Source organism: Sciurus vulgaris (assembly GCF_902686455.1).
Source record: "Sciurus vulgaris genome assembly, chromosome: 14".
NCBI classification, from domain to species: domain Eukaryota; kingdom Metazoa; phylum Chordata; class Mammalia; order Rodentia; family Sciuridae; genus Sciurus; species Sciurus vulgaris.
Window position 1 is genome coordinate 53693219 of NC_136475.1, and position 11604 is coordinate 53704822.

General features: G+C 38.7%; 1 long non-coding RNA gene across 2 annotated transcripts in view; it reads left to right on the plus strand.

Annotated features, from left to right (window-relative positions):
* Positions 1-9861, plus strand: part of LOC306643910 — a 55862-nt gene extending 46001 nt beyond the window's left edge. The window contains exon 4 of one of the 2 annotated variants that reach the window (XR_013759112.1): positions 8713-9861. This is a non-coding gene — a long non-coding RNA (uncharacterized lncRNA). Of the gene's footprint in view, positions 1-1506; positions 1582-8712 lie in introns of those variants that run through there. The other variant, XR_013759113.1, reaches the window with a different exon arrangement.
* Positions 9862-11604: the final 1743 nt, after the last annotated feature.

Here is an 11604-nt window from a genome sequence, read left to right on the forward strand (position 1 = left end):
TTTAGGCAGGATCCCTTACGCCCCTTCAGTTTTTGGGACTGAGTTCTTAAAATTGCTCCTGCCAATGACAACCAAAGTCACCTGCCCAGAGCAAAAAGAAATAAAAGAAAAAATAAAATCTTAACTTATGCATTGTCTCCCTTAGGATGGGCATTTGTGAAAGAAATTGGAGAAGGTGGAAGTGTTCATATTAAAAAGATAGTTCAGCAATGTCTTGTAAAGTTAAACCCTAGGTCTATTCTGTGACTCCATAACTCTAGTAGGCATTTACCTGCGAGAAACAGAGCATATATATTTACACAAAGATTTGCATAAGAATTTTCAGAGCAGCCTTATTTATCATGATTTCAAACTGGAAAAAAACTCAAATGTACATTACCAGGAAGGTAGGAAACAAACTGTCTATATGCATATAGTAAGTGAAGTTACTACAGATACAACACAGATGAGCCTTAAAAACATTATATCAAGTAAAAGAAGTCAGGTACAAAAGAGTACATATGTGTGATTCCATTTGTGTGAGGAATTCTAGAACAGGCAAGCCTACTTATAGTGATAGAAGTTAGACCAGAGACGGCCTCGGGATGGTGGTGAGTGGACTGGAAGGGGCGTGAAGGAACTTTGGGTGACAATGGAAATGTTTTATATTGGGAACAGCATTATGGATATGTGAACATACACATTTGTCAAAAATCCTCAAATATGCACTTAAAGCCTATGTACTGAATTATTTGTAAATGTTCTCAATCAAAAAAAAAAAAAATAGAAATTCCAGCAAATTTACCACAACACAGATGTGCCATGGAAAATGGGCTTTGCCATCATGGTCATTAAGGGTGAGGGTGGAGATATGCTCATGTGGTATTAGGAAAGCAGACGTCGGCCTACTGACAGGGCTGGAGAACTCGCAGAGGATGAGATGGAACATGTTTTCACTATTATGCAGAATTCACACCTATACAGATCTCAGACTGGTTCCTGGATAGGCAGAAGCATATAAAGGATGGGAATATAGTCAGGTTCTGGACAATGGTCTAGACAATAAGCTCAGTGAGGACCGGAACAACTGAAGGTGAGGGTTCATAGTGGGCCATACCCCTTCTGGGGTCTTTATGTCTGAGGCCTTCATCATGACCACAGGCAGCCATGGCTATACCATGATTGTATCCAAGACTAAACAGATCTGTAGGCCTTTGCTGTTAATAAATGGTTTATATATCTAAAACACAAACAAACAAACAAAAAGCAAAAAGACATAAATATTAACGAAAATTGTTCTGATTTTCTACTGTGCAAGTCCCCTGGCTGACGGACATGTGGCAGCAGTCAGTGCATTAGTGGATCATGGCAGTGTGGGAAAACTTTGTTCTCAAACTAATGGTTCAGTTAACCGTGTTCCCCCAGGAACTGATAATTCATCAAAAACAGATTTTAAGACCCTAATGATTAGTTCTATTACCATGAAAGGACAGACAGACACAATTCATCTTTTTTTTTTTTTTACAGAACTCACAGATGTATTTTGATAAGCCCAAGAGCCATCAGTTCAAGTAATCAGTCATTCAACCAAGTAGTGTTGTGTGAGTGGCATCTTCTAATTTGTTGAGAGCTGATAGGCTGACAGTTGCATGATCTTTTTTTTTTTTTTTTTTTTTTTTTTCACTCTGTATCAGCACGACTTCTCTATCTAAAGTCATGGAGGAGATAGATGTGTCTCCAATAGGCTGTGTGCTTTGCCTCCGAAGGCCATGCTTGAAAACTCTACTACAGGTGTGTTGGCTGAAGGGACCTGCACGGGGCATGTATTCCCTCCTCCAGCAGATGTGGCCAGTCAGTGGTCCTCTTAGAGCCATCAGAGTTAAAGAAATTCAGAAATATAAAACCAGAGTTGCGAGCAAGCTCCAGCTGTGTTTAGGTTCCAGGTTTCTGAGTCTAGGAATCTCAGGATCCTAAGAGGAGGCCCGAGGTGAGCGGCAGAGATGAGCTGTGACAAATGAGAGCATTTTGTCTTCAACTCTTAAACATGTTTCAATTCCTTATTTAATATTTGGCATGTTTGTCACTAAAAAAAAAAAAAAAAAAAAAAAAAAAAAAGGCATGTATTTGGAGACTATTGGGCTCTGGAAGGTTTTCTAGTTTATTTTCTTTCCCGTTTATTTTATAAAGGCATTTGTGAGTCTGTTCAGGAGTTTCATTGGGATCTGCAGGTGTGAGTGGAAAACCAAACATCAACTACCTCCCAGCATATGCACAACTGACCCCTTACAGATGGAAAATGCATATTTTCAGCTAACTTACTCCTTAGGTGACAAGATGTGGTGCAGCATATGTGCTGGAAACTATATAAACACCACCTTTCTTCCCCTAAAGCTCCAAAATTATAACCAAATGGCTTTGTTGGGATTGGATAGCAGAGAAAGAAGATGGGGATGGAAAGGCTTGAAGGAAAGGTTGTGGAACGTGTGTGGGGCTCTTGGGAACCCTGCCTGGGGTGGGAGGAGAGAAGTGAAACCAGAGGTGGTGACGTTGACTGGGGCACACAGGGGAAAGTCTGTGAGACAGCAGAGGCCACGCCAGAGCCCCACAGACCTCAGCAGTACTGCAGTATTTATAAGATGGTACCGCTGTAGTGGTGGTTACATGACACACTTACGATTTCAGGTCGTTCACATTTTTTAAACAATAAGTAAGAGTTAAAGACCAACAGTACTTCAAGGACACTAAAGGAATGATGATTAGAAAAGCCATATTTTAAAAACTTGTGTATAAGTAATTCCTAAAACTGAAATGCAATTGAAAACATGACATCTATTTAGTGGTTCACATCAAGTTAAAAAGAGGTTATGGTTTTCCTGAGTAGAATTAGTCCGCATTTAGGTATACACATACTTATTTTTATTAAAAGGCCTAGAAAAAAATAGAGATGCCTGTCAGAACGTTAACACAACTAAAGGAGTGCAAATAATGTAATATAGTGAATTCAACTAATGTATAGCTTATTTTATCAAAGTGTAATTTTATTTAAAACTGACTCAGCATTCAATATTATAAGTAGGAAGGTGGGGAATTAGTGTGTGTTTGTCTTAAACATTTTTTTAAAAAAACAAAATATTTAGTGGAGTGGAAAGGATTTACCACATTTTTGAAGAACAGAAGGTTCCTATGTTATTGAAGAATGTTTCCTTGTAAAGATAAATATAAAAGAGATTTATACACAGGAAAATGCACCAATCTGAAGTATATGATTTGATGAAGTTTTTCATATATATATTCTTGTATATTTGTCCCTCCAGAAAGGTCCCTCATGTACCTTGACAACCAAACCCATTTATAGTAAAAGTTACCTCTCTTCTGTTTCCTGTCACTGTAAATCAATTTGCCTGTATATGAACCTCTTAAGAATGGAATCATTCAATTTACACTGTTTGGAGTCTGACAAGTTCAATATGATTGTTTTTGAAATTCATCCATGTTCTTGTAGATCTTGGTGATCTGTTCTTTATATTGCTGTGAGTGATTTAACTCTACCAGTTTGTTATTGGTTCTCCTGTTGTTGAGAGTTAGTAGTTTTCAGTTTGGGGCTCTGAGGAATGGAGCTGTATGAACACAAAGGTGCAAATCCTTGGGCCACATGCACTCCACCCTAGGAATGTTGAGGGGTGGCTGTGAGTCTTTCTTCTCTCTCCCTCCCCTGACTCTTGTTATTGGTCACATTTGGGAACTTCTGTCCAAGATGGCAGATGCCAAACAGTGAATATCACTCAGGGCCTTACAATCTCAAATCCACATAAAACTTGATTTTGCAAGCTGAGAAACTTTATTTTATTTCATTTTAATGACCACTAATGAATGGATAACTGTTGGGCCAGTTTTCCTCTGACAGAATTCATCTTGCCCTCTTCTGTATATTTTGAAGTCCTAATAGAGATTCTGAAAATTTAGTGAGAAAGAGAGACTCACTGTACTTCTGCTGGTAATGGGAGTGTCTCATAAAACACCTTATGTGTCTGCTTTTCCACACATAATCTTCGGGCTTTGTTAATTAACCCTTTTTGAGGTAGCTACATACTTGGGAAACTTTTGTTCCTCCTGAGGCTGCTAAAATCTTTGGATAGTATTTGTTTTCTCAAGAAGTGGCCTCCTAAGCTAGGAGTTCTCAAGGTCCTCATTTCCCTGTCCTGTGAGTAAAATTTCAGGCCTTAACTTTGGTGCATTTCCAGGGAATTTTCTAATGCTATGGATCTTTTATCACCAAGATTCCTTCCAGAACTGGGCTGGCCAGTGCTTGGCAAAGTTTGCTGCTACGCTCAAATCAAGCCACATTCTGAAATCAAGCTGACATATCACTTCGCTTAGGAAAGAATCTCTCCTGCTATCTCTAAGAGGAATGACGTTGCAATTTTCTTCTTAATTCAAAAAACTTTAACGGATCCATCAAACCATAAAGATGTATATTTATAAGGAGCCATGTAATGTTTCGATACAAGTATACAATAAGTAATGTTAATGTTTAAGTCTGGGTAGACATAGGGATCTCCTCAAACATCTATCACCTCTTTACAGTGAAAAAACTAAATCCTTTTTTCTAGCCTTTTGAGGTATACAGAACTTTGTTGTTATCTACAGTCACTGTACTGTGCGATAGTACAACAGCACTCATTCCTGCTAGGTAACTATCACTTAGTACTCATTGATCATCCTCCCCACCCCCAGCTGCCACTCTCCCTAGGTGCTGGCAACCGCTGTTCAATGTGACCATCTGGACACAGGCACTTTCCAGTTTCCCACACCTCTGATAAAACCCAACTCTTGACAGCAGTGTTTTCTTTCTCCTTGTTCCAAGAACCCACTTTGTGTATCTCAGAATGTGTTTCATCATCACTTGCACCTTTTTGGTTATAGATAACATTTTTTTCTGCTTCCATTAAAGAAATACACAGACTTTTCTAGGTTTTTCCAATGCTATTTTTCTCTACTCAGTGTTCTGAGGGGTTATAATTATCTTTTATTTTGATGAAACAGTAAAATTCCTCTGAAGATATTTCTCCCACTGAGTATGATTTTTGAATAAATTGATGTATTCCATTTCCTCTTGCCTAGATGCTCACAGTCAAAACTGCAATGTCATTCCTCTTAAAGATGAGATCATAGGTTCTCTCTGAAGTGAGGTACTTCTGTAATGTACCGTGATCCTTCTCAATCAATTGAATCAGTGGCTGCAGCGTGAAGCCTGACCTAGTGAAATTATTAAGTGACTGATGTCCATTGCTTTTTGATTCAATGTGTATTTTTCCTCCTTGAAAAGGTAGCGCATGCTCACAAAAAGATCCGACACTTATTAAGTTGCAAGTGACTGAGAACATTAACACACAGTCCTCTTGAAGCATTTTGTATCTTAACCTCCATCCTAGCAGGGGGATGAGTGGTGGTGGAGGGTTGCCAGCAAGCATCGAGTATCCTCAGGACAATGGAGCTCGATGCCCTAAGATGCATGGCTATCAGAGCAGTAGGCCTCCTGAGGTCTCAGGAAAGCTTGCTCATCCCAGGTGTTCTGGATTTCAAAGTCTCTGGGGCATCATTCAGAGTCAGTGGTTTTAGAGTCAGTAGTTTTCCTCAAAATTTAGTATTCAGATCTTGCAGGTAACTGACAGATACAATATTTTTCCAGGCAGGGAACAAAGTCCAGTCCGAGCTCTCTAATGGATCCAAGTAGATAAGTGAGTAAAGAGAGTGCGATTCTTGCCAGACTTAGATTTTAGTCCTCAGTCCTTAGTTGGGAAGATGGCAGTTGTAATGGAGGGATGAGGACAAGATAATATCTTGAGGAGCAAATTCTTGTTTCATTTTGTGCTCGGTTGCTCTCCATAATTCTCTACTGCCAGAAGCAAGTGCCTCCCTGCCTCCCACACCAGAGCTTCATTCTGTTTACCATTTCTACCGAATCTTTCTCTTCCAGGAGCTTTACATCTCTTAGTTCATACCTCAGGTAGTGCTGTAGAAAAGTCATTAGTATCCCTGAATTGCTGATGCAGAATCTAAGTAATTCTATTTTGTGGTCCTTTCACAGTGTGTTTCTTCTTAAAATTAAGGAAGAAGTTTGTTATTATTATTGCTGTTGGTGGTTAACACTAGATAGTACTTTAAACTTACCAGATCACTTCCATATTTTTTTTTTTTTTTTTTTTTTTTTTTTTTTTTTTTTTTATCCTACTAGGGATTGAACCCATGGGCACTTAACCACTGAGCCACATCCTCAGCCCTTTTTGTATTTTATTTTGATACAGGTTCTCACTATGTTCCTTAGGACCTTGCTAAGTTGCTGAGGTTGACCTTGAACTTGGGATCCTCCTGCCTCAGCCTCCTGAGCCAGAGCCACGTTGTCTTTTTATCCCTCCAGAAGAAGGAAGATGAGTCTACATGATGTTAAATATTTAGCCCAAGGCAACACAGATTATATGATAGGGTCACTCTCAAACTCAGGTCTTCTCATTGGCACCTACCTTTTTATTAGAGACCAGCAAGTCTTTTCTATAGTGATCCAGGCCCTTTGAAAGTTCCTCATGAGTTTGTATAACAAGCATAGTGTCAGAAGAGATCTTCTGGGTGTTGAAGAAAATAAAACAAGGAAAAGAGAGGATGGGCTGAGAGTGTTCAGAGGCCATTGACTATAGTGAAATGAACACTGTGCTGAGGCTAAGTATCAGCGAAAGGAGCTATTTTGTATCGAGTGGTTTTTATATGCAAGTACAGCGAGGAGTCCCGTGTGGGCTCTTTCCATTAATCTTAATAATGGCCCTATGATGAAGATCCTGTCATTGTCCCTGTTTAGTGGACAAGGGAACTAAGGCTCAGAGAAGTTAAGTAAGTTGTCCAAGGTTACACAGGTAATAAGTACCAGAGCCAGGTGCTTAAACATCATGCTGTACTGCTCATTATTCAAATCCTATAAAAAAGTTCATTTGATCTCAGTTCATGTTTACCATGCAGAAACAAGTCTAGCTAGAGTTTATGGGTATCACTTCCTTGAAACACTTATATTTGTCATTGCAAATTAAAAACTCACTCTTCTGATTTAATGAAAAATGACAGTAAACTTTTGTTGAGTGCTTATGAGGTGCCAGTCTTTGTTCCAAACACTTTACCTGCATTAATCATCACAACAGTCTTTGATGACGTTAGTATCTATTTTTTTACATTATTAATTTATTTTTAAAATAGCATTCTAAATAACCTCATCTCTATTCTAGAAATAGCACAACTTTGTTTTTTTATTACAAAGCAGTTTCTGTTTAATTTATCTTATCAAAGGCAGAATTCATCCATACAAATACACAAAAAAACACTTCAATATTGTTAAAAACTCAAATCCTTTCTCCCAAGGCTCAATGACATGATGTTCGTTATCTATTAATATTTGCGTTTTACAAAGAAAGAAAGTCCAAATAGGCTCTGTACTTGGCTCACAGTCACATAGTCAGCGAGTATTGAAATTAGTGTCTGAATCCAGGCACTCTGCTCCTCATTGAAACTCATCATCGTTCTCCGGTTCTGTCTCCAAGCAAGCAGATCTTAGGAGCCTGGTTAATGTAAGTCCTTCCAGGAAACAGCCTACTCATGGTGGGTGGTACATTTGGTGTCTGAGCCTGCAAATCCAGGAGATAATTCCTGGACCAGGAACTACTTCTTAATGAGTGTCACCCTGTAAGGTTTCTTAGGAGATAGGCTGCTGGTTTCCCTGGAGATACTCTGGGCTCACACTTGGCCATATTTAAAAATATTACAGAGTCTCTCTGGAATATAATGAAGTGACATTATGTGCCACAGGTATGACCAGAGGGAGGTCAGGAAGATAAACAATGGCTTCAAATAGGCAGAGGTCTTTGAATAAAAAGAGAAGGGAGGGCGTGTGAGGGGAGGATGGGAGGCCAAGCTGGGAAGGAGTTGGGGAGATGGGTATGAACAGAGAGGTCACCTCGAAGCAGAGGTCTCTGATTGGGAGCAGTGAGAACAGGGAGCAGATAAGAAGTTAGGTCATGGAGAGAAGGAGGGGTCACAGGTAATGTGGGAGATAAGGGGCTAACATCAGGACAAGAGGGGTGTTCAAGGAGATGCTTCCGCAAGGAGTCTGGAGGTGAGTTGCTGGAGGGCCAGTCATTGGCTTGAAGGGGTGTTCAGTAGAGTGAGTTGAGAAACTCGAGAATTGAAAGTGAGAGGTTGAAATACTGACCATGTCTTCCTCTCATTTTGTTTTCTTTTTGTCACATGGGTTTGTGGTTAATCCAGAGAGAAGAAGAGAGGCCCCAAACAGAAATAGTTGTGCCTGAATGTCAAGGGAGGGAGGAGCCACTTTCCACCTTCCTTTGATCATCTCACTGGGTTCCTGTGCCCAGCCATTGGAGGAGGGGACAATGTCATTCTGATGCTGGAACTGGTCTCAGGAACAAAGATGGTGTGCCTGTCACTCGTCTCAGCCTCCGTTGCTGGATGCCAAGGTGCGGACCTGAGGCCTGCTCCTCTCGGCTCCCCTGGGCTCCTTTTGGGCTCATCATCCTAGGCTCAGAATTTTTCTGGAAAGGAACACATGAACTGGTTAGAATGGCTTCTAATTTTATGGTGTCCTTTTACTTCTCTGACTGTTCCTTGGGAGTCTTCTTCCTTTTCTGGCACTTCTAGTTCTGTCCACTCTTTAAATGCTGGCATTTTTCTGTGCAGGGTTCCAGCCTCAGCCCTCTCTCCCTGCACTCCTGCACTCAGCTCAAGCCCCTTTTGAGCCATGCCTCCAACGCCATCCATGTGCCCATGGCTTGGGTGGCTGGATCTCTTGAGCAGACTGCATCCCTAAAGCGTGGCAGAAGATTGGGAGTCAGGAAAGCTGCTTTCAAACCACCACAGGAACCGGTAACGTTTGTCCTTTCTAGAGTCAAAGACTGCAGCTCCATCGTTGTCTGATCACCATAAAATAGATGGCCATGGTTATCGAGGTGGGAGGAAGATAAGCACACAGAGGTGAATCAGTGCAACTCCATCTCCAGCACGGGAAAGACAACAGTTATTCATGTCCCACTGGTTACAAAGAAGGCACCTGGATTATGCTCATGCAGGACATGTTTGATGGTTTCCATTGATATGCCCCTACATAGAAAGCAGGTCAGCAGACCATCTTGCTGAATCTGTCTCTCCTTAAATGACAACCACTTGACATATGCCAATCAACAAAATGTTAATGCAGAGATTCTTCAATAAGAATTTAATGTCCCACAACATTTGCCACAGTAAATTGTTTATGAAGTAGAACACAGACACAAGTATATTATGTATAGACATAAATATGTATATATGCATATGTATTTATGTTATATTCTTATAACCCTTATTTACATTTCTCTCAAATAAAACACCCTTGCAACCATCATATAGGGAAAAGTAATAGAACCTTACCATCACCTTTTTGCTCTCTCCCAGTTGTTACCCTATTCCATTTTTATATACAACTTCTACCAGAGGAATCAAACAGCCAGCATCCTATTGTGTCTGGCTTCTTTCTTTCAACATTATGTTTTTTAAATTCATACTTGTGAATAGCTGCAGTTCACGACAAGTAGAAGTTCAAGAACAAGTGCATTCAGAATACACCACAATTTATCCTATTTGTTCTTGATAGACATTTGTACTGTTTTTATTTACTGTCACAAGTAATGTGCAATAAACATTCTTGCATGTGTCTTTATTTCTTGTAAACATGTATTTTTGTTAACTATATAACTTGGAGTGGGCATGCTAGGTCAATCTGTGCCTTCAGATTTAGTAGATACTGATAAATTGTTTCTTAAAGTGGTTGAACCAATTTGTATCGATGCCAGCGGTTAGAGTTCTGATTAATTTACATCCTCATCATATTTGTTATAGTATGTTTTGAGATAAAAAAAATAGTTGATATGATTGTGTTTTGTGACATTGTATTATGGTTTTAAAGTGGATTTTTCTAATTACTAATGATGCTGAACAGTATTCTGTAAATTTATTTGTTATTTGTATTTCTTCTCTTTAGAGTCTCTTACCCATTATTTAAAACTCACTGCTGATTTTTCTTATTGATTTACCATGACTTTTTATATATTCAGGATAGAAGTACTTTGTCAAATATATGTGTTTCAAATGTCTTCTATTTTTCGCTCTCCTAAAGTTGTCCTTTGATGAACAAAAGATATCTTTTGATAAATATAATAATATATTCTATTTTAAATCTTTTCCTTTATGTTTGTCCTTTTTGGGTTTTGTTTAAAAAGGGTTGTAACAACATGGTCTCATGTTATCATCTGTTCTGCCTTCCAAACTTGAATCTAATCTGTCTGAAATGGATGCGTGTGTGTGTGTGTGTGTGTGTGTGTGTGTGTGTGTGTGTGTGTGTGTACATATGATCTGGGGACTAAAATTCATTTTTATAATAGGAATATCTCATTTCTCAAAAACCATCACTTTAGTCTCTGCCTCCATAAGCACACTGCCTTATTTTACCCTTCTGTCTCAACATTTCCTCTGTTTCTCTGTTGTAAGGATACACACAATGGCATTCTGGTCCACCTGTGTAATCCAGGATTAACTCCTTCATTTAAGCTCATTACCTTAATCACATCTTTTACTTTGTAAAGTTCACTCTTTTGCCATAGTGGATGATATTCCCAAACTCTGGGGATGAGGACACAGACATGGCTTTTGTGGGTGTGTGTGTGGGGAGGGCACAATTCAGCTCACTACAGTCTAAAGTTTTGTGTTTTTTTTTCCTTCAAAGAACTAACTTTAGATTTCATAGTTTTTTTCATATTATTTTTCCCATTTCATTTATATCTAATATAATCTTTATTATTTGCTTTCTTTTGCTTGATTTAGGTTTAGTTTGTTCTTTTTATTCAAATGTCTTAAGTTGGAAGCTGAGTTTATAGATTTAAGACTTTGCTTCTTTTCCAACACAGGCATTTGAATCTATAAATTTGACTCTAAGCATTATTTTAATCCTGAGTCCCATAAATTTGATAAGTTGTTTGTATTTGCTTTGAATTATTTTCTAATTCATTTTGTGATTTTATTGGTCCATAGGTTATTTAGAAGTCTGTTGTTTAATTTTCAAATATTTGGGGATTTCTTATGTAAATGTACGGTGATCAGAAAGCACTCTATGATTTCATTCATTTGAAGTTTATTGAACCTTGGTTTATGGCCTAGCATAAGATAGACCCTGGAGAATTATTTTATATATGCTTGAAAAGAATGCATATTCTGCAGTCATTGGGTAGAGCCTGCTATATGTCAGTTAGCTAAAGTTTGTAGATAGTATTGTCTGAGTCTTCTCTATACTTGGTGAATTTACATTTATTCTATCAGCTGTAGAGACCGGGATATTATAATCTCTGATCGTTATTGTTGAATTGCTTCTTTAAATTCAGTTTTTTGGCTCATGTATTTTTAAAAAAATTTATTGGTGCATAATAATTATACATAACAGCGGTTTCATCGTGGCATATTTGTACATGCATACAACATAATTCGATCAATTTCATTGCCCCACACCTCCCCTTGCCCTCTCTTTCTCCTTCCCCCTAATTCCTT